The sequence below is a fragment of the Ornithodoros turicata genome, chromosome 5 (genome assembly GCF_037126465.1).
Source record: "Ornithodoros turicata isolate Travis chromosome 5, ASM3712646v1, whole genome shotgun sequence".
NCBI lineage: Eukaryota > Metazoa > Arthropoda > Arachnida > Ixodida > Argasidae > Ornithodoros > Ornithodoros turicata.
Window position 1 is genome coordinate 19,630,129 of NC_088205.1, and position 12,599 is coordinate 19,642,727.

Sequence of the window (12,599 nt, forward strand, 5' to 3'; positions counted from 1 at the left end):
TTGTAAAACAATTTTTGTCGCGATTTTTACAATTTGGAAACCTAACATGCGCTTCAGTCGTTCCGTTTCTATACATGTACCTCACATCACCCATCCCGCTGAACCCAAACGCTGAATTTGACCGCTCGGCACGATGGTCGCCACGAATGATAGTGTTATCGCTTGGAATTAGAGAGGGAGGCGTACGCCCTTTTGTGGCAGTTTCGATATATGATAATTGACATAAAAACGTGTACGCCCCCCTGTGTCTTCGAATAAGGAGGGACAGCACTGTCATTCGTGGCGATTGTTGGCGCACAACGTGCTATGCGGTGAAGTTCGCTTTTTAGTGTGTATACACACTAACGGTAGAAATAGAAAATCAGAGAGAAACAGGGAGCTGACTTTATTGGCTCTGTATGGTTTTAGGTTTGCTATTTTAAAATGACAAAAAAAAATGTATACGATGGCCTTTGTATCTTGTGTGTGTCACTACTTAACTTAGTTTGTGAATTACGATGAACTCATCCTAATAATCAAATTACTTACGGTGGTAGTTAACCAAAGCGCACGCGAGGGCTGCAGGTTGCTCTGTCCGTAATGTGTTGGGGTTCATGAGCCCCAAGACGTGTTCACATGCATATGCGTTCTGTCTAACATGGACAGGGGCAGCACTACGCCGGGGAAGGATAAGGAAATAAAATGCCTGATAGTCTGGCTTTATTCTAAACTATTATCATTATTTTTGTTTTTTTTTTGTTTTTTAGGAGGTAGATTATTCGTTGGTCAAGGGCCCTTGGTGCCACAGAATAGGTAATTTCAGGCCAACATGCGTGCTGCGTGTCGGAGAGCCCTATCCTTTAGGGGGTGTGCAGATCGAGCAGCTCTCGATCATAGTTCTGTATTATTTTTCCATTCCTTATCATTTTTTTGCACAATGCCCAGCAGCAAAAAAGAAAAAAGAAAAAAAGGTTAAGATAAACAAGAAAAAGAAAGAGAAGAAAGAAGTGGTAGCGTAGCTTTCACTGTCAATCTAAAAGTCACTCCGAAGAAAACTGGGTTCAATCCGACCCAGTTCGAAATGAATTCTTCACTGTGTGCCGAGAAATCAATTTCGAAGCCATAAAAGGAATCTGTAGAACATTTAACAAAATGCAAGCAATGAACTTCACTCGCAGGTGGCGCCACCGGATGTGCCGCGCCATCATGCAGGTCCTCATCACATTCACCGCTCATTTTGTATTTCTATAGTATTTCCAAGCGCGTCTAAACCAAAACCGAAACCAATTTCGACGGCCTCGCGTTTTGGAAGCTGGCGCCTTCTGGAGCGGTGACATCAGTGAATAAAGCCTGTAATGTTTCCATTGGGCAACACGTAACATTATTTTTATTAGAATTCTGGAATTTTCGAAAGCCAGCAGTCTTGTCTTCCGTTCTCGCCCCGCAAAGGTGCGGGCGCTAATTACACTTAATTAGTGACTCATTTGCAATGTAATGATCCGCTAATGCACGTTGTGTAAGCATTTGGTTAAGCGCAACGGGGACTCTTGGATTAACGCTGTCGCACATATGGGACTCGCTTTTACGTAACTTAATGCGAGCCTTAAAAATTTAGCCCACGATCAGACGCTATTTTTTTTTTAATTATTAATTGCAGGATGGCAATCTGGAAAGTAACGCGAACGCGTCGGTTGGTTCGAGGGGCGCAGAAAAATGAGCGCACATTTGAAGATTCGTAAACATGTCCAATTACCGGTCCTTGATGCCTAATTTCCTAGCGCTTGCAATGTTTGAAACATGATGCGTACCAAAAGCGTATAGAATGGATCCTTCCTGAGTGGCATGTTTCATGAAAGAAGAACATGGCGGCATGAAAGAGAGAAGGTACATCGAACAACTATCGTTTTGCTTATTATGTGGTACATACACATACGTAAACATACAGCTGGTGAAAAAGAAAATCGGAACCAGGATAATCTTTTTAGAAGCACCAGAAATTTCTATCGATATCTGGACATATCGCGATACAGATAAAAGTGTGCGCACGTATACCCCCTTCGCAACGCTATACACCAATGAACGTCACCCCGAAAAATGAAGCACCTCATAACCCACCTCTCTCCTGACGACACACAACGACATATCCATGGAACGCAGTCACCGCAAACCGACACCTCCAACAAGAAACATTAAGCATCGACGAAGACATAGCTGCAGATACTCCCGCGCAACACCACCGGCAGCTCTGCTCGCTCTGCTTAGAACCCTTCCGGAAACTCTGCATCACAACCCTTGCATCCCCCCTCTCTTTCCACAGGCACCACTCGGGAAAGGGGGGAAGCAGGCCGGAGGAGTATTTTTGGGGAATAGCCCCCCTCCCTCCAACTGTCACCCCTTTTTCTGCACCCAGACTCGCGAGCCTTTTCCGCTCAGGGTCGAGGAGGGGGAGGGAAAACTCAGACGCGAAATTTGGGTCAACCACCTGAAAGCCCACAGCCGACGACGTCGACGGGTCTGGGTAAACACGGTACGGGACGCTTAAAACACTGTAATCAGTGCTGTGCTTTCCACTGTGTTGCTTTGTTGCATGCGAGCGAAGCACACTGTAAAGTTCCTGCTATCCCCACACAACCCTTTCATTTTTTTTGCGGAATTACTGTACTGGAAAAAGAGAATTAACGGGAGGAAGTCTGGCGGGTCTTTTTTCTTTTTCTTTTTTGGAAAGCTGTTCTGTCGGAGAAAAAATGGTCGTATGCTGGGTTATTACTAGGTGTAATTTGGTCTTCCTTAATCACTGGTTTATGAAGGCTTCGTAGCGGCGAGAGTGAAGTTGAAAGGGAAACTTTGTTTTCTATGGTCTTTCGAAGGTGGGATGCTGGAGGAAGAAACAAGTGTTGGTCTCCCGGACAGTTGAGCAGATGCGATGATGCTAGGAATGTACACTTTGAAGTTTGAAGTGCAAATATAGGCAAAGCTTTGACTGAACCGCATTGGTTGATATTTTGATATCAGCGCTGTGCAGCTGTGTCTTATTACAACTCTTTTTTTACTGCTGTGTAACTGCTGCGACGAGCCGTGGATAGGACGCTGGCACGGAGAGAGAAGACTGGTCAGTCTGAATATTACAGGAAAACATTATTTGATTGTGATTAATTCCACTAATGTGGATTCTGATCAGCAACTGCGTGGGATGTAAATGAAAAGTGAAGAAGAACTAAGACAGAAATTGCTGTGACACAAGTGTGTGAGATTATGAAGCGACGAAGGCGAATAAGTTTGTACATTGCTTCACTCCTTTCCATATGACCTTCCGAATTTAGTGTCTGCCTGAAACGTGAATATCACATGTACTGCGTTGTGCGTTCAGTGGCAGATTAGGACTACATCAGGAACATGTTAGTGCACCTTAAGCACTCTATGAGCATACGACAAAGGAAGCTGTCAAATCAAAGATCACCAACCTGATGTGATCCACTTCAAAAGAATAAGACGATTGGCCTACCATATTATGTGTGTACCGTTGATGACGCATTCGCAAGGGCTTGTAGCCACAGTTGCTTCGCGGTGCTATTCACAGTATTTATATAAGGTTACCGCGCATGCACGTTAACCCGAGCAACATGCCGTCCAGGCAAGCAAGCAGACCGCTCGGAAATACCAATGCACGTTCATGTGGTTCAACATATAATTCGAACACGCAGGTTTAAGTCGAATACGCCCATATTACAGGCAATGTTTCGATAACAACCCATCTATATGTACACCGGAAATGAGAAACTGGAGTTGTCTCTCTATATAACTGAAACGACGTAACATTATTTGAACTAGCTCCTTTCCAACGAACGTTGTTGCAGACAGGATTTCCACGGCTCAGAAAGGACGGGTAACGCTTAGAACTTAGAGGGAGAAAGGAAAGAGCCAATTGACGCAGAGACCAGGAGAAAACAGAGCACTAAATGAGTGCGGTGGCAGCTCTGCGGGGGGGGGGGGGGGGGGGGGGGGGTCATCCAGGAGGGGAAAAGAAGGGACACAGAAGGCTTGAGAGGAGGAAGCTAAGACGGAAGGTGTCTGGCATGTTTTTTCCCCCTTTCTGGGGCAGCAAACAGTGTGTCTGGAACGCTGTAGCAGACATGTCTCGAGTGAAAGTCTGCAGGAGAAATCTTTGGGGGAATAGCCTTGTTTCGTGTGCCTTCGGGGAGTATACCATGTTCTTGTGTTGTGGTGTTTGAATATATCCAGAGAGCGGGCTTGCTTTTGTAAGAGTTTCGTGTGCTAAAGATAACCAAATGTCCGAAATGTACGGTAAAAAACCGGGCATGTTGGTGTTCACCTTGCATGATGAACTAGCACTGGGAACGCCAATAAATTCTTTCGTTGGAAGTCTAGCACTTGTCCTGTCGTCTGTTCTCTCTGTCCCGTTCCCTTTGCTAGTTCATCATGCAAGCATATAGTACTCCGATAATCGTAATTTTACTAACCCTAATTAATATGCATAATACCCTCGCTTCCTCAGGCTGCGTTCACAAAAGCCAACTTTCTTCACCAACTATGTCCGACTTTGGAGCTCCGAATCGGTCACCGACCGAAAACTCCAGAAAGTTCGTGGTGTTCTATAGCCAATCACAACGGGGAGCACATGTCACGTGATCTATACATTCTGAAAACCGGGCTTCACCACATGGCGCACTCTTAGCCAATCACCGTCCCGAATGACGTCCCCCTTAGTGGATAAAATGTGATGATTGAAACGTGGTGGTTGGTTAAAAACTGGAAGCGTGCGCCTTATTTTGGAACACTTACGCAGTTCCAAAAAAAGGCGTACGCCCCGCGCTTTCCACAAATCGGGAGTGATAAAGGTGTCACTCTGTGCAATGGTTGGCCTTCACCGTGCCATGTGGTGAAGTCCTGTTTTTAGAGTGTATATACGTGAAGTCTTCAAGGCACGCGTCTTCCGGAGCGTACACTCTTAAAAATGAACTTCACCTCATAGCACGCTCTTAGCCAACCATCATCTTGAATGATATTGTTATCTGTCATGATTTGTTGAAAACGGCAGGCGTACGCCTTTTTGTGACACTTATGCTGTTCATAATTGTCACAAAAAAGGCGAACGCCTCCCGTTTTCAACAACTCAGGGCAGATAACGATATCATTCGACATGATGGTTGGCCAAGAGCGTGCTATGCGGTGAAGTTCATTTTTAAGAGTGTAGCCGCCGGAGAAAGGGGAAGTGATCCGCATGGGGGGGGGGGGGGATTCTCATACGATTCACGTGATTTGATATCCAAAAGATATATAAACAGTCCGGTAATGCGGAATTCGAGGCAGTACGAGCGACAAAAGCCGAAAGATGACGACGAAATTTCACAAGTTCTGCACTTCGTGTGAATTATGAATTCTGAACAGTTTGGTAAAGTACAAGGCTTGCACACATTTCTTTTTTTTTTTTTTTGCAGAAAGGTACGAGCAAATATCCATACAAACGTTTATTTATTAACAGAATATAGTCCTATCATCGAATGAGCAGACGCAAAATTGGCCGGTAATATTGCCGAGTTGGTATACGTGCGAAAGCGAAGACGGCAGCGGTCTCCAAGTTGGTCATCAAGGTGGTTGGACTTGGCTCGTGTGAACGCAGCCTAGCATTCCGTAACACACAGAAAGTGGCTATTTCCCGGACGTGTTGACACCCAAACTCCGCGCATCATATCAATGAGTTTCATCTCGTGTAATACTGGTGCTTAAACAAATACGGAACGCTTCCGAAACGGTATTCGCAACCCCGTTGACGACGACCTCACCGACCTAACGCCTTCAACCCCGGAGAGTGGGACGGCAGCGATCGCTCACCGAAGAGCGGCTGCCAAAGGTTGACAAAGTTGGAAGCCTCGCCATCTATTTCCGGGACAAACAACCCTTAACCCGGGCCCCCCTGGTGGGGGCTTCGAGCCCGGGCCGCTATTTACAGAACGGTTCGTCCTTTGACCTTCCAACAGTTCACCCCGTGCTGTGCTCGGGCTAAAAGCGACGGAGGATTCGCTATTGTGACACTCGCATTAAAGGGGTGCCGGAATTTTCCGACGTATAACGCCTGAAGAAATTGCACATCCCTTTGCCAAAGCACGAAAAAGAGGCAACATGCCTCAATCTGCCTGAAAATACTGCTCCTCATTATCGTGGCTGGCTAGAAAGAGGCAGTGCGCGTTATGCAACGGAAACGTACCATGCCTCGTTCTGCTGAAAAAGCAAACGCGCGCTGGTGCCAACGGGCCAAAGAGAACATCAAAAACGCGAAACTTGTCGTCCTCATTGTGGTGTTTCGCCACCTTTCACTATATGGCGTGGAAAAAAAATGAGTTATCCACCGGAGCGCTATATGCAACAAAAACACTAGTTTTTTTTTGTGTGTGTGTTTTTTGTGGTCCGCCGGAGCACGTCAAACGAGAAAACTGTTTGCCAGAAGGTGATGTCACACTACCCCTATACCAGTTTTTACGGGGCTAATGCAACTTGCGCTCAACAGCAAACATTAGTCGTGAAGCGAGCCTTTCTAACGTTGCGTCCATCCCTTCTTTTTGGAGACTTTCGCACGCTCTACTTCTTCCCCATCGTGTCCCTCCATTTGCCACGGACACACACTTTTTTTTCTTACCTATGTCCGCCAAATTCCGGGTCCACTGAGTCAGTAGTGCACATTGGACTGGCGCAACAAAAGATTGACCCTGACCCATAGTGACCACGTATGGTCCAGACACCTGGTCCTCGACCCGCGGCGGAGGGACCCGTCTGGCCAGACTTCCGTAAACAGCTTCCACGGGAGAGAAGGAAGGCTCAAGAAAGGCTTTTCCAGACGCTGCCAAAAAAAGAAGAAAAAACGGGTTGCGGTGTTTGTAGCAGCGCCACCCGCGAGAAAACCGAGAACCTCACCACAATGGCGGGCTTAGACGAAAGTAGGTCACCCTTTCAAAAAAGGGTCTCCCCCCCACGACAACAATCTTCCTACCCTGTCTGAGAATGCTGCTCTACCCCTACGCTTCAAAAGAGTTCAAAGGGGGGAGAGAGCTGTATACTTCTTCGTTTCTGGTTTTCTCTCTTTTCAGACCGATTTTTTTCAGCCCTCCCGCTTCGCTGTTCTGGGAAAAAAGGAAATTAGGGGTGCAGAGGTCTACTCTGCTTGGCGGGGGGGTTCGACATGCTTGTAGTGCGCACTCTGTTTCCCCCACCCATTTTTTAGTGGGGCATATGGGGGGGATGAGGGTGGAGAGGGGTATACACTAGGCATTTTCGTCGTCTGGAGGGTTTTATTTTCCAAAATAGGGGAAGCCAGGAACGAGTTATTTATTTGTTAAAAAACTAGGACTTTCCTGTGAAAGAGTTTAAATCCATCAAATACTTTCTTCGCCACTATGGTCAGAAGAGAACCGAAAGGAAAGGGGAAAAATTTCAACGCCCTCCTGCTTTCGATAGCATATCCGAAAATATATTTTCTCGCGTTCGAAACTGAAAGGCCCATGAAGAAGGGCTCCTTAACCTGCGCGCACCTGCGGGGTCTGGAAATCACTCGGGGCTGTCACGCTGGGCATGATAAATAGATCGGTCAGTGCGTGCTTTCCTTATAGTTGTGGTTTCCACGAAACTTCTCTATGTGCCGGTGTAAAAAACATACATAATATATATCTGGACATACCCTTTCGGTCATTGGAGATGTTCTGTGTGCCTCGCTGGGATGTTGTTTACGGGAAACTCCTTGCATACAGAGCCGTGTTAGGGTCAGCACAAAATAGGTTCTAGTGTGCGTGTTGTTTGCACTGATTTTACAGGGACATGTGGTGCACCGGTTTTACAGGGATATATATACATATATACAGGGTGTTCGCTGTAACGTGTCCAGAAATTATATTTAAAGGGAACGATAAAAGAAAAGCAAGTGGTACTTTTCTGCAACTTGAGTAAGAAACAGGTACTGCTTCACCAGTAGCCCCTGTTTCTTAGTCAAGTAGCTGAAAAGTGGCGCTCGTTTCTCTTTCATGGCTCGCTTTAAATAAAATTTCTGGACACGTTAGAGCAAACACCCTGTATATAGCTGAAATGAAAAATGAAACACAGACTACGGAGGTACGGGAAGTAAGAAAAAAGGGGATCATTTATTTACATTCAAGATACTTGGAATGCTAACAGGGTTGTCTACGTTACGGCGGAAGCTCCGCCTTCGTCAGGACAAAAAAAAAAAAGCAGCTGCTGCTTTCGAGTACATAGGGCGCACCAGAGCGATGAAAAAAGCGACAATAATAGCGCACATAGTCGGTCTTTACAGTCATATGTCGACTATAATTCATCGATAACAAACGCAATGTTATGCATGTTACAAGGTGCATTATGCACCTGAAAATACGTTCTGTACATTACTGTAGTACACATTACCGCAGTACATTAGTACGTGCTACCACGGTACTGTTGGTTTGGCGGGTTTTAGTGTCGTCCTGTAGAGCTTCGCAGCAGGGATATTAACCCGGGTCACCTGTACAACACTGTGGTATGCAGTTACAAGTTACAATGTGTGTATGTGTCGATGTGAGGGGGGGGGTGCTCAGTCTCTTTCACAAATTCGATTATCCTTATATTCTAGTTTTACGAGTGAGGGAGAGACAACTCATCTCTCATGAGCAGAGGAGGAAGTTTTGAAACTATATAGTTGCGAGTCGGCTCCAAGAAGTCTTCATGATTATGTTTAAAAGCTCTAAAACTCCAGTGCATGCAAGAAATAAAAGACAGGCAGACACAGCACTGGTGCTCCAGTGCAGCTGTGCATGTCTGTCCGTCCTGTATTTTATTTCTCCCCTTGCACTGGAGTTTTAGCGCGTTTAAACATGTCCTACCATATAGCTCGGTTTTTAACTCGAGCCTCAGGACGACAGCCGACGAACAGAGGCTGTTCTTCTTCTAGAAGAACAGCTCTGTCAGCCTCTTCCTCTGGCGGGCCAGAAAACAGAAGGTCACAACAGTGAAAGCGCTGACTAGAAATTTCAATTGGCTGCGAATTTAACTGAAATACTTTGCACCGTGGTGACTGTGTGCATCATAAGAAAGTATTTCAGCTTTGGTTTTAACTCTCGAATTGTCGCTGAATCATTGACTATAACACGATACTCAAATCATGAGTGGTCGTAGCAGATGTGAAGAACAACTTACAGTTTGTGACACACCAATGTTGCGTCAACTCACGTCAGAAGCAAAAGCTCATGAACTCGGGTGAACACAATGTCGTGGTGCAGAATTGTACAGACTTGTGCACGTGCACTTTTCGCGTGCAAGGGAACCAACCGGTTCATGAGCGTCAACCCTTTCGGTATTCCTCTTCTTTACATCCGATTCACACACAGCGGCAAGGTGTATATATTTCAACAGAGTTATAGAGTCCGTTTCTGCCTTTTCTGTGCGCCTCTTTTTCTTTTCTAATACATACAAGTGCATTTCCATATTGCGAGGCTTAACGAGACTGTCGCATTCGTCCCAATCGATTCCGAAACTGTAGCTCTATTTAATTCCTCGTTCATCACCGATAATAACGCAGAAAAATCGACGCAAATTAGTGAAGTACCGTAGTTTTTGTGCAATATGATGTATAATGCATAGCAAGAGCATATGCCGGATTTTGAGAGTAAGCCGGAATTCCCTCTCCGAAAATCTGAGAAAACGTCACTCGGACAAGGCCAATCAGTGAGCTCCGTTTGTCGACTGCCTGCGGGCCGGCTCTGCGGGCGAGCATTCGTCTGCATGTCGCGAGGAGTATATGTGATGGGCGTGTGGAATGTCAATTCTGTATTGGCGTCGGGCGTGTTCGTGCAGTCAGGGACGTAACACCATGTTCCACGCGTCAGAGCTCGCAGTGACAGCGTATATTTACCGAGGACTTTTCACTTGGTGTATTGCGATGCGAACGCGAGGCAGACTAAAGCTCGGAGACAAATCGCCCGCGTTGCGCTCTCTCTCGTCATGATGTTAACATCGGTGGGGCTTCCTCAGCTGCAGAGGCAGTGCGAATCTTTAAAACTCGTTTATTTAATATGTAAGCTGTTTTCGGACGAGAAACTTGGCCAAGTAGACTGTCAAGAGGTGCCCAAACATTATACCGCATATCGGTCTACACAGGTTTCCGGATGCGATAGTCCCTTTAGTCATTGGGTTTGCCCCTCTATGACTTGAGCAACATTAATAGTGTGCGTTCTAGAGGTCGCATTGGATAGTGTCGTGCATAATGAACAGACACAACCTTCGGCTCACACAAATACAGATGATTATTGTAAATTGGCAAAGTTGTGTAATGCTGCGCCTTTCTCACAGAAGACGATAAGATAAGATAGTAACTTGTTTGTTGGTCAGGGGTTATCGTTCTTGCAGCGGTTGGGCGAGTTAAATTCAGAACGGACCCCCTTGTGGTGGATGACGACTCCGAACAACGTATCATCGCTTGTTCACTATATAGACCACTTTCTGTTTACAAACATGTGGCGTCCCGAGAAGACCGGTTCGAGGTTATATTTTGCTCTGGTTGGCAAGAAGCGGGAAAAACGCGTCTGCTGATAGGCCGATAAGGCTGATAAGGTTGATAGGTGCCCACCAGCATGCTTTGCGCGGCGGCGAAACGTAATCGATAACGTAGGAGTGCAAGTCGTCTATAGCTCGGCATGTCTTGCGAGTAAGGTACACGGATAAAAAAGGTATGAAGACTAATTTCTAGTCTGCCACTGTTTCTGTCAACATAGAACATACCACACACATATATGTATGATACGTTTCTGTAGGATGTAATGTCACGCGCGTTCTAGGTCAATTGTGCCATATTCAGTGCTGCAAACCCATCATGTGCACGTGTGTTTCATGTTCTGCTGATGGCTTTTTGCACTAAGCGACGTGGCGGAGTGGATACAGCGTTCTCTGATTTGTGGAGCTCTAAGGTCACTCTGAAGTCTGGGAGGTGGTGGGTTCGATTCGAATCCTACCACGGGCTATGCAGACTGGATCTTGCATGGTGCACTTTTTCCGGCACGCTTTCCAGACAGATGTTGGCACAGTTCCCCCCTGAAGCTTGCCCAGGAGCCCGATCTTCAACTTGTCGTTATCTCCATAACGCGCGTTAAATGCATCACTTTGCCCGTGATTCGCCACGAGTTCTTGCGCGAGCCTTCCACAGCGGCCTAGGAGCGCGCAATTTTAAATACAACGATAACGCTTGCTATGTCAGAATTCAAGATTGGGGCCCTGGACGCATACTAAAGCCTCTGTCTCTTGCTGCTTCCTGCTGCCCAAGTATGTATATGCCGCTCACAGTCATAGCACGGATATCGACGCGAAATCGAGAATCATTGTTGCATTCGGCATTCTTGGAGGTAGTTTTTAGTAATGGATTATGTTGACTTATACTCCTCCCGATTTATTAGCCTCTCGAATCAGTTTAGGACCAATCCGGGTTAACCCGATTTCCCACGAATCACGTATCGTATGCACTATATTCAGTAGCAATTTGTACTCGCGTCTGACGTAAATGTTATTTGAATGCAACAATAAGAATGTGAAGCACATTTGATGTCACATGGTGCTTGTCACTGTAAATGGCGAGGATGTATATGCTTTCATGACCAATATCCGCGGGCGTCTTATCCGCTTAACCGCACGCGGCTTGCTGGACATAAAATAAACAAATGAAATAAAATCAATAATAATATAATAGCCTGACCATACGCGAATGTGTGAGTAGCACCCGATGTCTCCCTGCACTACACCAGGTTTAGAAAAAACACTCCGAATCTGGGAAAGGCATTTTACCCGAAAACGTCAGACCCTGCTTATACTTGCTTCGCTGTTTGTCCGTATAGATGGACGACTGACCAGCTTCGGAAACGTGTCCCGTTCCAAGGCTTCCGATTCGAACGCCGAATGCTGTGTGTTAAGCGTACGGTAAAGACGTAGTTGGTTGGTATACCGTGTTAATTGAGAGTTTGAGTTCTATGCAAGGAAACACACCGTGTTCATACTGCGCATGCGCTGTACGCAAAGTCACGTTCAACGCATGTGTAGTGTATTTATACCCGCTATTTCCTTGCGCACGCGATACGAAAACTCTCTATAGTGCCGATCGAGCGGTCTGCCGGCCGGTACTGCTGGTAAAGAGGTTGGAGAAACCAATCCAGAGAGTGTGGCGCCGCTTATGACTTTGCAGGCCTTGTGCCGTTTGTGGGCGACCCAATTAAAAATAAGTGAAATAAACGAAACAAATAACGAGAGTTACGCCGGATTATTATCAATTAATTCGCTTAAGTGCCTTCGGTACATTGCAGCATTGAAGAGGGGTTAACAATACACGTTCGAAGTGGACATAATTTATACAATGCGGTACAATACAACGCAGTAATACGGAACGCAAACCAAACACACGAAACAAACGAAACATAAAAGTTGCGCAATTTTGAGTAAAACGGTGTTTTGATTAATGTGTGAGGCAGTCGTGTTCCATTTACTAGCGGTTTCCGTGCTTAAAAAACTCGCGAAATGTGAGAGAACTGATGTTCTGAGGCTGGAACAACATAGAAAGCACAAACACATACAAAGCCTCAAATGCCTAA

The 12,599-nt window shown here is 45.9% G+C and overlaps 1 protein-coding gene across 1 annotated transcript in view; it reads right to left on the bottom strand.

Annotated features, from left to right (window-relative positions):
- LOC135394170 (Krueppel homolog 1-like) overlaps positions 1-9,274 on the bottom strand; it is a 64,806-nt gene extending 55,532 nt beyond the window's left edge. The window contains exons 1-2 of the mRNA XM_064624751.1: positions 9,169-9,274; positions 6,632-6,832 (exon numbers count right to left, since the gene is read on the bottom strand). The gene's annotated coding sequence lies outside the window, so the exon portion shown is untranslated. The remainder of the gene's footprint in view (positions 1-6,631; positions 6,833-9,168) is intronic.
- Positions 9,275-12,599: the final 3,325 nt, after the last annotated feature.